This window comes from Tupaia chinensis, unplaced genomic scaffold (genome assembly GCF_000334495.1).
Source record: "Tupaia chinensis unplaced genomic scaffold, TupChi_1.0 Scaffold000017_1, whole genome shotgun sequence".
NCBI lineage: Eukaryota > Metazoa > Chordata > Mammalia > Scandentia > Tupaiidae > Tupaia > Tupaia belangeri.
The window spans coordinates 1,906,878-1,920,962 of record NW_006159447.1 but is presented as its reverse complement, the minus strand read 5'-3'; the positions used below and the strand labels follow the sequence as shown (position 1 = coordinate 1,920,962).

At 40.8% G+C, this 14,085-nt stretch overlaps 1 protein-coding gene and 1 pseudogene across 2 annotated transcripts in view; both read left to right on the top strand.

Moving 5' to 3' along the window:
* Positions 1-489, top strand: part of LOC114006985 (myb-binding protein 1A pseudogene) — a 39,816-nt pseudogene extending 39,327 nt beyond the window's left edge.
* SAMD12 (sterile alpha motif domain containing 12) overlaps positions 1-14,085 on the top strand; it is a 482,055-nt gene that overhangs the window by 89,829 nt on the left and 378,141 nt on the right. The window lies entirely within an intron of this gene.

Here is a 14,085-nt window from a genome sequence, read left to right as displayed (position 1 = left end):
GTCGGAAGAAGCGAAGGTCAGAGGATTTTTCGCAAGAGGCAGATGCCAAGCCTGCAGCTCCTGGCGGGGAACAGCCCCCCAGCACAGGCAAGAAGAAGAGGAAGAAGGTCAAGGCCCAGACCCAGGTGAATGGGATGCTGGCCACCCAGAGTCCCGCCCCTGACACCCCAGCCAAGACCCCAAAGCTGCAGAAGAAAGCCCAGAAGCTGTCCCAGGTGAATGGAGCCTCTCCCCTGTCCCCCTTGGAGCCTGCAGGCAAAAAGCAGCATCAGAAATCTTTCTAAAAAGGGCGTCTTGGGCAAGTCGCCACAGTCCACCCTACTGCGGAAAAAGGCAAGGCTGTCTTTGGTCAGCAGGAGCCCCAGCCTGCTCCTGAGCGGGGCCAGGAAAAAGAAGGGGCAGCTGAGGAAGGTGAGAACACCCTGAAGCAGGCCTGCCTCAGACCCTACCCCGTCAGCCCCAGAGACACCTATTTTTTTCACCATGATTTGGGTCCTGCTGCAGCGGGCACAGCCTGAGCTGTCTCACCAGGGTCCCAGAGTGTGGGGGCCTGATTCTGGGTCAGGTCCTCTGCTGCCCTGGCCTGTCTCACGTGCGACCTCTGTGGGGCTGCACCTTGTTCCCGGGGCTGTGTGCAGTGGCCACACGGCAAGGTGTGACCGCCCCCGACCCCTTCCCAGGAATGTTTCACTGCAGGAACTGCCAGGCTGTGACTTAAATAGGTTTATTTCTTCATTTACAAGAGGAATATATTTGGCTTCTCTCTTAAGACTCTGAGATTCACAATCAACAGCTCTAAAAAAATAAAGGAGCAGTTTTGCTTCCGGAAGGAAGAGGAGGCAACACTTGGACAAATGAGAGAGGAGTCAGAGACAGAGAGAGACAAAGACAGATAGAGAGGAGGCCTGAGAGCAGTCTTCCTACCACGTGAGTTTTCTATACTGGAGGCTGAATTATCAGTGGGACCTCTTCATTCCTCCATTTCCCCCAAAATGGCTAGAACACAGGAGCCATGGAGCTGGTCTTGAAGAAGGGCTGTTCTCTTTTCTTCTTTCTTCTGTCTCTCCTGGGTGGGGACTGGGAGAGGGAATTATTAACAAGATAAAGGGCTAGGTGGGGCCAACAGGCCCAGAAAGATGCCTCACCATAAACAAAATTCTAAAAAGCAAAAATTAAAAAAAGAGAGGAGTCAGAGATAGAGATAGACAGAGACAAAGACAGATACAGAGGGAGGAGGCCTGAGAGGAGTCTTCGTACCACGCGAATTTTTCTGAACTGCAGGCTGAATTATCAGTGGAACCTCTTCATTCCTCCGTTTCCCCCAAAATGGCTAGATCGCAGGAGCGATGGAGCTGGTTCTTGAAGAAGGGCTGTTCAGTTTTCTTCCGTCTCTCCTGGGTGGGGAGTGGGAGAGGGAACTAGTAACAAGATAAAGGGCTAGGTGTGGCCAACAGGCCCAGAAAGATGCCTCACCTTAAACAAAATACCAAAAAGCAAAAATTTAAAAAGAGACAGGAGTCAGAGACAGAGATAGAGAGAGACAAAGACAGATACAGAAAGAGGAGGCCTGACAGGAGTCTTCCTACCACGTGAATTTTCTATACTGGAGGCTGAATTATCAGTGGGACCTCTTCATTCCTCCATTTCCCCCTAAATGCTCGTACCTGGTCTGAATTTTAAGCTGCTGGATTAGGGACTCGAACCCCAGTTGACTTTGTGGGAGTTGAGTGACATAACCATTATGCCATCTACTAGTCCCTTGATTGGAGAATTTAATCCATTAACATTCAGTGTTATTATCAATATTTCTAGATTTCTCCCTGCTATTTTATTTTTTAGCCATTTTTGGTTTTCTTATTTCTGTCTGTCTCTTTAATTTTAATGGTATAGCACTTTCTTCAGTACTTCTTCAATAGCTTGTCTAGTGTTGGTAAGTTCTTTCAGTTTTTGTTTATCCGAGAATGTTTTTATTTTTTTCTTCCTGTTTGAAGAATAATCTTGCCAGGAATAGTATTTTCAGTTGAAATTGTTTCTCTTTTAGCACTTTGAATATATTGCCCATTCTTTCCTTGCTTTCGATATTTTGGTTGAGAGATCCAACATTAGCCTAATAGGATGACCTTTGTAAGTAACTTTCCATTTCTCTCTTGCCATGTTTAGAATCTTGTCTTTATCTGTGATTTTAGCCAATATGCCTATCATGAGCTGTAGAATGGATCTTCTTGGGGTTGTTTCTGTTTGGCTTCTTTGTATTTCTTGGGCCTAGATGTTTGAATTTTTCTTCAGGTTGGGAAAGTTTCATCAGATATTTCATGGAATAGATTATCAATGTCCTTATTAGATTTTTCACTTCCTGGGATACCAGTTATTCAGATGTTTGGATATTTAATGGTATCTAGTATTTCTCATATGTTATCCTCATTTTTTTTTTTTTCAGGGTTACTTTTTCCTTCTTTTTGGTGATTTTGTCTAGGTCAGAGGTTTTATCTTCTATATCTGAGATTCAATCTTCTGTATGGTCTAATCTGCTATTAATACTTTTGAGGGAGGTTTTGATTTCCTGTATTACAGACTTCATCTTTAACAGTTTCGTTTTATTCTTTTTTATGATGTCTGTCTCTTCCTTCAAATTGTGGAAGGACTTCCTCATCTCCTGGAGTTTGTTGTCTCTTTTTTCCTGCATCTTATTTAGCTTTGTCACTATGAATATTCTGAATTGTTTACCTGGGATTTCCATGAGTTTTATTTTTATGGCTGTGGATGATGAGTTGTTCTTTTCCCTTGAGGGAGAGAGATTTTCTTGGTTTCTCATGTTCCTTGTGCCTCTGTGCTGGTTTCTGGTCATCTGATGGATTATACATTTCTTCCTAATTTCTCGGATTTGATTTTACAGCATCAGGGAGGAAAGATGTTCTACTTCTCTGGTGTGTTCATCAGAGAGGGATTCGTCTTCTGGTCAGAGGAAAGCGTATGTAGCCAGCTTGAGCTGCTTGGTTCCTCCCCAAAGCCTCGGGACCTGGTGTACCTGGGGCTGAACTGGAGGATATAACTGAAGGAAGAAGTACAATTCTTTTTCCAAATAGGAAATCTCAAAGGACATCGAGTATTCAAAAAGTCACTGGCAGGGGAGGATAAGCCATTGTCTCTCAGCAACTCTGTTACTCCATTGCAATGAGCCTGGCTCTGTACCATAACCAGGAGAAAGCTAATGGTGTGAGGAGGAATGGGACCCTTGAGACTACACCTCACACCTGGGAGTTTTAAGGCAGGTGGGAAGATATGAGCCACACTCTCCCAGCAGCTCTGTCATTTCGTCCCATTGAGGCTGGCTCTGTGCCATAACAGACTGTTCCCTACATTTTAAAGAGGAAAATAGAGAAGAGGAACATGAAGGAGGACTCCAAATCAAAATTCTGTATCTTTTGCTCAGTGCTCTGTCCGTAAGTATTTTGCCCTGATGTTTTCTAGTAACCCATTTTAAAAATGTAACTTCTTCCTTTTCTTTTTTCCAAGCCAGTTTTGTGGAACATATGTAGTGTTAGTTGCTAATGACTAGGATACTCTGAAAATCACCAAATACTGAAGAAGGGTAATTATGTTAAAAAGTCATTTTAAAAAAAATCACTTTGTTAAGTGTAAGCTGACACACTGCTCAAAGATCCAATCACATCCATTACTCAATGTCATGCTGCAGTGAGAAAGGGGCTTTATTGGTTGTAATTGTATATCAACTTTCTTAGGGTTTGCTTGGCTTCAGGAAATGTGATAATGATAAACACAACAGAACTAGGAGCTGGTCTGCATTTCATTCCCACTATAGGATATTTAGTGGAAACAAGATTTATGATGTGCTGATTTGCAGAGTAGAAGAGACCTCCTATTTCAATTTTATGATATTAGTATTTTTGAATATTGATTTTTTTGTCTCCTTGGGCTATAGAATCTATTCACTTGCTTGATTCATTAACAAAAGTCTTTGTGTGGAGTCCCTGTGATAGTGTGAAGCAAGATAAACTTGTTGTATATCAATAATTCAAAGTGATGCACTGGAAAAAATTCTGCAGGCTTCATTGTAGGGGAAAAAAGGAGTACTGTTATTTTAGGGAAGTGAATTTAGTATCTTTTTTCTGGCACCCACTCTAAAAGAGAAAAATACCATAATTAAACTGTGAAATTCGGGTAGGAGTGTTTTAGTTGTCTTATTAGTTATTTAAACAAAACAAAGGAAATCAAGTGTAAAGATAAACAACATCAGGAAAGGAATTCTTCAGTATGTGCCCTGAAAAAGTTTTTCTGGAAACTAATTTATAATTAATTGATTTGAAGAGGTACTCCGTGTGACTTATTTTGCTTTATTCTCACATTTGCTGTGTTAGCAAACAACAGATGAATGTTAGCTGTTTTGTAGTTGTGAATTATTATCCTTTTCTTTCCAAACCGCTAACTGATCATCTTTTATTTATTTTTTTATTTTTTGGAGAGGTTTTTGCTATAGGGCGCGTGCGCTCGCCAAACAGACAGAGACAGAGAGATAGAAAGCGAAAAATCACCCCCCAGGGGGGATGGCCACGCCACAATCCCTTCTCCTCCATTCTCCTCTCGGGATCCTGGGCATGCATGCACACGCACCCAGCATGAGTTTTAAGCCACCGGATCCGGGACTCAAACCACGGTCGACTACATGGGAGGCCAGCGACATAGCCATTACGCTAACTGCTGGTCCCTAACCGATCATCTTTAATGTATAAACTTACCTCCACCAAATACACCAGCATTAAAAGATATGGTGTATAGTCAGGCTTCTCTAGAGAAACAGAACTGATAGGGAATCTAAATCTGTCTATAAAGAGATAATTGATTAAGGAATTGATTCATACAATTACAGGAGTCAGGACATCTTAAATGCATAAAGCAAACCTGCAAGCTGGAAACTCAAGCAGGAGTTATATGTTGCAGTCTTCAGACAGAATTCCTTCTTTGGGAAACAAGTCTTTGCTTGTAAGGTTAAGTCTGCCCATATTATGGAGAGTAATTTGCCTTATTCAAACTCAACTGATTGTGAATATAAAAAAAAATACCTTCACAGTAGTGTCTAGACTAGTGTTGGATCAAGTAAGTCATTACCATGAGCTACTCAAGTTGACACTTTAAATTAACTATGCTATATGATGTACCTTTTTTGTTTATTATGTAGATTCTGTGACCACATGGGAAGTAATTAGGAAACTAGTAAGGACCAAGAATAATATAACCACCATCCCATCACACCTTGTTTTATTTTTTAAATTTTTTTAATAACTTTATTTTTTATTTATTTATTTATTCATTCATTTATTTTTTTTTTTAAATTCAGCCAGAGAGAGACAGAGTGAGAGAGAGAGGAAGTGAGAAAGCAAGCCACCAGGTCCAGGACTCGAACCCCGGTTGGCCATGTGGGAGTGTCCAGCACCTTGACCACCACGCCACCCGCTGGCCCCATATCTTGTTTTATTTTGTCCCCTTCTCTTTAAGAAAAGGATATAGACCCCAGGAGATGGCATAACAGTTATGTCACTGGGCTCCCACATGGCCTACCATGGTTTGATTCCTGGACTCAGTGGCTTAGAGCTCATGCCAGACATGTGTGCATGTATGCCTAGGATCCCAGAAGGAGAAGAAAGAGGGGATTGACACATGGTCATCCCCCCTGTGGGGTGATTTCTCACTTTCCCTCCCGCCATCTCTGTTTTTCTCTCTCTCTCTGGTGAGCACACACACCCTATGGCAAAATCCTGTAAATACCCCCCCCAAAAAAGGGTATAAATTACCCTCCCCCCAAAAAAACCTTGAATTACTTTTAGGCTTCATAAGTTTTTATCTCCTCATATTAGTACCAGTCTACAAAGGAAAAAAAGGCAAAACAAAACAGTTTTTTGTACCAGGAGAGGAATAGAATACCACTTAAAATTGGAGCTTGGGGCTCTGGATATTTGTCCACTCTCTGCCACTCACTAATTCCACCAGTTGAAAAGGAAATTGAATCCTCCTGTGGCTCAGTTGCTTCTTCTATTTATAAATAGTTTGGGTTTTTATGATTTCTCATGACTTTTTCAGCTTGAATACTTTGAACCACTTGAATAAATCCAGGATTAACAGTCCTACAGACACTGTTACTATATGCCAGGGTGCTGGAGGCAGTAAACAGATGAATATTACTTGATTCAATCATTCAATATTTTAATCATTCAATATTTTATTGTATATTTGAACAAAATATAATTAGTATGCTAATTCATGGTTTCTGGTGAAACTAACAAAAGAAATCACTTAAAAGTATTAAGGGACTGGCAAATGGCATAACAGTTACTTCATTAGACTCCCACATAGCCAACCATGGTTTAAGTCCTGGACCCAGTGACTTAAAACCAGGCATGAGCGCATGCATGCCCAAGATCCTGAAAGGAGAAGGGATTGTGGCGTGGCCATCTCTCCTGGGGAGGGGGGGTGATTTCTCATTTTTTGTCTCTCTGTCTCTCTGGTGAGTGCAGATATCACATGGCTGACACATCAGTTCAAGTCCTACACTGGCAGTTTGGAAAACATGCCAGGTATGTATGCATTTGTGTCCAAAAGTCCCAAAAGGAGAAATGAAGGAAAAGAGATTGCAGTGTGGCAAATTCCCATAGGGAGGTGCTTTCTCACTCCCACACCCCCGTGAGTATAGGTGGCACTGGCAAATTAAGACAGAAAATATTAAGAAAATACGTGTTTTAGATTGATATGAAAAATATTAAAAATGACCAAAGTTTGAGATAGATACCATAGTAATCCATAAATCTAACGTGAATTACTCTCATACTGCTTTTCAAGAAAATTGGGGCCAAGTTCTCCTAGCAAAGAGCAGCATAGATTGGTATTCATGTAACATTTTGCTCAACCTGAATTATATACAGCTGTGGGTTGAGTGTCATGACAGGGGCAGGGATCCTTGGGTTGATTGGATGTGTATTTGGCTCTTAGATAGCTGATAGTCGAGAGGGGCGTTAGTAGTACAAATGATTTATTACAACCCAGTATCATATCTACAGTAATAGAAGTAGGAGGGACCAGACTTAGGATAACATAGGAAGAGACGACTAACTCTACCTTAGGGACACCAGGAAGTTGCTCACTGAAGGCATTTGTGACCTGGTTTACAAATTTGGGATGGGCATTCAAGATAGAGGGAATAGGGAAATAAAATACCCAGGGAGTTTTAGTAGACCATTGTTTGTTTCCTGAGACATAGTTTAAGTGAAGTACCTGTGGAAGATGCTATTTCCAGCTCTCTCCCTGGTTCCAGGTGGTGAGCCTGAGTTAATGTCTCAGTGTTCATGGATTAGATTTCGGGATATTTTCCATGTTTGTATTTACCTCTTACCTGGCCTGGGCGTATGTTTCTTTATTCTTAAACAAGTCTGAAGCAAAAGTCTGCATAGCTTACCCATCTTCAGTATGGCTTTTGTCTTTTCAATTTTTTTCCTTTTTATAGGGGAAAGAAGAAAAATGTTTTTCAATGATCTTGGATGAGGGAAAAGTTTGTATCCTTAATTAAATGACTGAGTTTGGTTTTGTTTGCTGGGAGCCTACTGTAAGGCAAACCGATGTTGCCTTCTGTTCTGTTGCAGGCGCCAGGAGCTTGCTGGGCTTGCGTCCCACTCAGTCTGTATAATGCATTCCTTCTCTCCCACCCCATGTGGCAGATCTGCTGAGGCTGACGTCATCACCTTGAATAAGAAAGCTATTCCCAAATGGTACAAGTTGAGCTGCCTACATGGAGAGATGAGGTTCTAGAAGGTACAGAGAAGCTTGCTAGTTAGTTCATCATTTCAAGTTAATTATCCTGCTTAAAAAAAAAAAAATCCTCTGCAAAAATACCTCATTGTAATTAAAAGAGATTATATGTTTAAGATTACATTTAAATTTGAAGTTTTGTAGGAGGCTAAATTATTGCTCAATTGCTGTCTGCCCTGCAAGCAGATCTGTTCATCTGTTACCTTGAAAACCAGCTGTATTCAAGTTTGCTTTCCTTACCATTGGATCTCTGCTGAATACCTTGGGAGCTCATGAAAATCCAATGGACAAAGTTGGAGTGGGCTGTCAGGCAGAATCATGCGATTTGATGTTATCTCTGGTTGAAAGAAAGTCCATCTCAGGACCAGGACTTATGGAAACCTCTCCTGATTTGATATCAAATGTCATTTGTAGTCATTCAGACCTTGACTTCAACATTAATTGGTCCAGGAGCTTTCCCTGACCACCTAAGGCTTGGTCTAGTCTATTCTTCATGTTTCCCTCCTATCATACTTGGTAGCAGTTCCTTCTCAGTCCTCTCACCTCACTTCAGGCTGTGTGAAGATAGGAATGATTATTATACTGAGAGTTTACTTCATGTCAAGCATTGTTCTAAATGTCTTACCTGTACTCCATGAAAAGGTGAATAGCAGAGTGAAGAGTCCCCATTTTGGAGCTCAAATTCTCTTGTAATGTGCTAGAAGGCAGTACTTAGGCTTTGGCTTCTGGATGAGGAACAATCTTAGCTTGGACTGTTACTAGCTGTGTAACTTGGGAATGTAATCACAGTTGCTAACCACAGAAGCATGGCTTAACGTGTCAAGCAGGAGCCTGACACATGTTCACTGTATTTCTTCAATTCACAGATGCACATTTTTTAATCTTCAAACACTTCTAAAACTGAGAGGCATGTTATGATTTAATTGGCAGTGTGTTTCTTAGTGATACATAAAATCATGGTTCATCTTGAATACATCAAGATTTATTGACTTACGATACCTCTCTTCTCTACTTTGATCAAAGAGTATGGAGTCTAGAGGATGTAATAGATACCTTAATTCAAAAGTTCTAAGAATTACTTATGTACAAATACCTGTGGTGTTTATAATCACATGTACTGCTTATTTAGAATGGTAACATGTGGACGAGCCTGGCTATAGTGGCACATGTGAAGATGCTATGTTCCATAGTCTGGGACCACATGGGAGGTCAGGGTTTGATTTATGGTCCATTTTTTTTTCTTTTTTTTGGAGAGGTTTTAGCTATAGGGCACGTGCGCTCAGCAGAAAGACAGACAGAGACAGAGAGATAGAAAGCGAAAAATCACCCCCAAGGGGGGATGGCCATGCCGCAGTCCCTTCTCCTCCATTCTCCTCTCGGGATCCTGGGCACACACGCACATGCGACCGACGTGAGTTTAAGCCACTGGGACTCTAACCGTGGTTGACTACATGGGAGTCCAGTGACATAGCCATTACACTAACTGCTGGTCCCATTTGTGGTTCATTTTAAAGGCTAGATGTGGTGGCATGGATCTGCAATCCCAGTGAGACTTGAGAAGACTGGGACAGGAGAGTTGCAAGCTTGAGGCTGGCCTGGGCAACACAGTGAGATCCTGCCCAAAATATCGCCAGGCATGATACACATCTGTAGTCCCAGTTGGAAAGTTGAGGCAGGAGGAGCATGAGAGTAAGACTGTCAGGAAAAAAAAAAAATGTGCTGGGGCCAGCATGTGATGTAATGGTTACTGTTCTGGACTCCCATGTGGTTGGCTACTGTTCAAGTCCTAGACCTGGCAACTTGAGAATAAAGGGGAAGATATTGAAGTATGGCCATCCCCCAGGGAGTGATTTCTCGCTTTCCATTTCTCTCTGTCTCTCCATGTGAGCACCTGTGCTCTATGGCAAAAATCTCTCCAAAAAAATAATGCATATATGTATGTATGCATGCATGTGTGTACATGTGTGTGCACTCACACAAATATCCATATAGTTTTCGTTCTCATCACAAGTCTCATTGATGTCTATATGACTGAGGTCTGGTCTTCTAAATTTTATTGGTTACCTTACAGAGTTCTGTTGCAGCTAGCATGAAACATTTTGAAAACCAACACTCTCATTCAAATGTTTTAGCCGGACCCCAGATCATTACCTTTTTCTATTTGCTTTTTCTCTTTATTCTCGTCTTCATATGTAGAAGCAACCGATACAATGCCTGGCATGTATGGTCTCATTACATCTAACTTCTTTCCCCATCCTTTCTCCTCGATGTTTTTGATTGTAGGTAGTTATGGTACAGTGAGATGAAATACTGACTGACCTTTCTCAAAATCTTTAGCAAGGAATGAAGAATGAGAGAGAGAAGCAAGACCTCTCTGCTTGTACATTTGTGATGGTCTGTTTCATGCTGTTTTTCTTCCCCTGGTTCTGTATAATAAACATCTAGTACTTCAGTTTAGTTTGATTTTTTTTGAAGCATATGGACTGGGTTGAAATCCCCAGAGTGACTCTCTACTCTCTTTGACTGACTTAGTCTTCACCAATCTCAACATCGTCTGCTTAGAAAACCTAGATTGTTAGAAGTCATGGTTATCTGCCTGTCCTTGCTTATAGGTGTGGTTCTTACTCAAGAAACTGGAGAGCTCTTATGTGTTTTCCCCTGCTCCTGTTTGGCCCTACAATGCATCCTTCGATCCTTCAGTTCCCTCTCCTGAAGGATTTTGTAGATGATTGCTTCCTTTAGCAAAGCCTCAAGCAAGAGGGATTCTTCTAGATCCTCTCATCCTTAGAACTAATTAGTACTTGCTAAAATATACCTCCAAACCTTGTATAGCTAATGTTTTATATTTAAAATATTGTAAAATATTATGAAAGTAAACTATGACCTATTTTTGTGCCCCACCACACGTCTCACACAAAATTGATGACTAAATGTTTGTGATACCTAATTGAATATGGGACTGAGCAAAGGTGGAAATGAACATTGCCATATAGGGAACTAATGAACAGCTTAGGCCATGGAGAAGCTCAGTTTGGGGTGCTGAGAAAGGTGGGATGGGAACAGAGAGTTGAAGACCTAGGATATCAGACCCAAGAGCTTAGACTCTGTTCTGTACGCAGAGGTCCTCAAAAGGATTTTTTTTTTTTTTAAATAAGAGAATACGGAGTAAAAATGATTATTTTGATAACTCATTTAGACCAAGTGGTTTGGCATGGAGAGATGCTGGAAATGAGAAAGATGACTATGAAGACTGCTTCATGAATGCCTAAGATTTTTAATAGTGCCAGGTGGGTGTAAAGGGAGAAGTGGATATAAATATATGTTCTGAAAGAAGAGTCTATGTAGTGTATAGATCTCTGAGGTTTCCACTATGAACTGAAATAGGCGTGTGGTAGAGGGAAGCCGGCTTAAGGAAAAGGTGAGTATTTTTTGTTGATCACATTATTAGGGTTTGAAATGTGGCCCTTCTAAAGGGAAATACCAGGTTACAGTTGAAAGACCAGGACATGGATCAGTGGTAGAGGAGATTTGGACGTTGGATATAAGGGATCATAAATGTGAAAAGGTGAGTTGAAGATAAACAAATATTCTAGGGAAACGTCCAAAGCAAGTAAACAGAATAGGAAGTAAGCCCACAGCTCTAGGCATGGACTAGACCTTTTGAAAGATTCCATTCTCATAACTTTTATTTTTGAATAGATCTATAGGGATAATCCCTTCCCCCTTCATTCTTAGGCTTGCTCTTTCTTTCTACTTTTTTCCTTCCTTCCTCCTTTCCTTCCTTTTTTTTCCTTATCTTTTTTCTTTAGCCCTCCTTCCCTTTTCTTTCCTAGTTCTTCTTTTGCCCCTCCCTCTTTTCTTCACTTCCTTCCTTCTTTTCTCTCTCTTATCTTGGCTTCCTTTTCTAGTGCAAAGATATTTGGGCATTTAGTTGAAGGTCACAGACAACCATGTATATAAGAGAATAGGCAGAGTTCTGTTTTGTATATTACACTTAAAATTACTTTGTCCTTCAAGGACAAAATAATAGAAGTAAAATACATTTTGTTAAATGGTATTTACAGGCAGTCTTTCATTACCTAAATGTGTATAGGTTTGGAAATTAACTTTCACTTGGATCTGCTTATATGTAATCTCATAAAAATCTCATAAAAGTGATTGTCATAAAATTACCTTTCCCTGTTCTCTAGGCGTTTACTTTTTTTTAAGTTCTTTAACACCTGCAATAACTCCCTCATGCTCTTATATAGTGATGTTGGAAGTTGAAATTGGCATGCTCTCTCATTCTCCAAATCCTCTAGAATTATATTCCCTATTCCCTTAGAAACTGGACTAAAATATGTATCTAAAATTGTACAATATTTTAAGTATTCATATTTGTAACAAATATTGTGTCCCTATGGATATTTTAATTTATATCTAAAGCACATTTAATTCTTAGTGATTTAATTCTAAAATATATTGGGAAATTAATTAGAATAGATTTATCTATTGTTACCACCAAGAATGGGATGATCTAATTATCAGTACATATCTCAGTATCTTTTTAAACTTTTTTTTAAAGTTATTATTTTTTCAAATCCATAGGGCACGTGTGCACTCATGAAAGAGAAAGCCTTCCCCCATGAAGACTGCTGGTCACACCTCGGTCCTTCTCGCTCCCACCTCTCTATCATATCAGGATCCTGGGTATGCACACATGCCTGGTGTCTTGCCTCTGCGGATGGGGTTCAAACTACAGTCCATCATTTTGGAATCAGCCTCTAGCACTGCACCACAAGGCCAGCCTTTTTCTTGGTCTTCTTATCTTGCTATTTGGTTTTCTTATTCTGATTGTCCAAAGTCCCTAACCCTTACTTATTCTCCATGCTGTTAGTGTTGTCAATTTCTCACTGGCTTCATAGTTCTTTTGCCTTTGCATGGAGTAAAGTGACTGCTTTCTTTTCTCGTTTAGGTTTTTGCCATAGAGCATGAGCACTCACTGAAGAGAGAGAGAGGCAAAGGGAAAGTGAGAAATCACCCTCCGAAGGGGATGGCCGTGCTGTAAGCTGTTCTTCACTCCTCTCCTGACATTTTGGGTATACATGCACATGCATCTTGTGTAATTTCCAAGCCATCAGGTCTAAGACCAAAACTGCAGTCAGCCATGAGGGAGTCCAGCACCTTAACCACCATGACTACCTTTTCAAGGGACATATGCCCACCATCCAGCATTGCTGGCTGGCTTTGACTTTCTGTGGTTTATCTTCAATAAGATATTTGGTAAAGTCCTCGTCAAGAATCCAAATACTCAAAAATAACCCTGAGTTAGATTTATCACCTTGATGCATTCATATGGTTTTGTATTTTGCTTGTTACTGAAATAAGCATGTGAGTGTGTGTTTGATCATGGGTAAATTATAAAATGTAACAGTTTTTAACACATGGAATTTGTTGATAGGGAATTAACAATCTAGTTGACAATAATGGTTTAGAATAGCAAACCATTACCAAAAGACAAAATCCTCCCTCTCTTTGCCACCTACTATACTGGGTTGTCGGGAAAGTCATAATACATTTTGCATAGAAAAAAACACATCACAACTTTCCTGACGACCTAACATAAGAAAGAGCACAACCACACATACTGTATAATTACTTTCATTCTACAGTGGCAGATTTGAATGGTTTTTGACAGATGTGGAAAGTGCTGCCAAACCCAAAATATTTACTCTCAGGTATTTTATAGAAAAGTTTGCTTGACGGGACCAGCAGTTAGCGTAATGGCTATGTTGCTGAACTCCCATGTAGCCGACCACAGTTCGAGTCCCAAACCTGGTGGCTTAAACTCACCCCGGGTGCGTGTGCGTGCATGTGTGCCCAGGTTCCCGAGAGGAGAATGGAGGAGAAGGGATTGCGGCATGGCCATCCCCCCTGGGGGATGATTTCTCGCTTTCTATCTCTCTGTCTCTGTCTTTCTGGCAAGCGCACATGTCCTATAGCAAAAAAAAAAAAAAAAAGAAAATTTGCTTGACTCCTTGATTAAAAGCACTGAAGAATCAATATAACCAGCTGATGACCAAAGACTTGCCTAAGGTCTCATGGTCTCATGGATAGGAGTTTCAGATCATATAAAAGGTTCATATAAAACCTTTTAAGCCAGCTCAGTGATGATGGCACAGGTGGTAGGGTACCACTGCACAATACTGGAACCCTGTGGGGAGCCTGAGTTCAGATCCCAGGTCCACTTGCTTGTATGTTTGCATTCACCTGTGGTCTTGTCTGGCTGTGGAG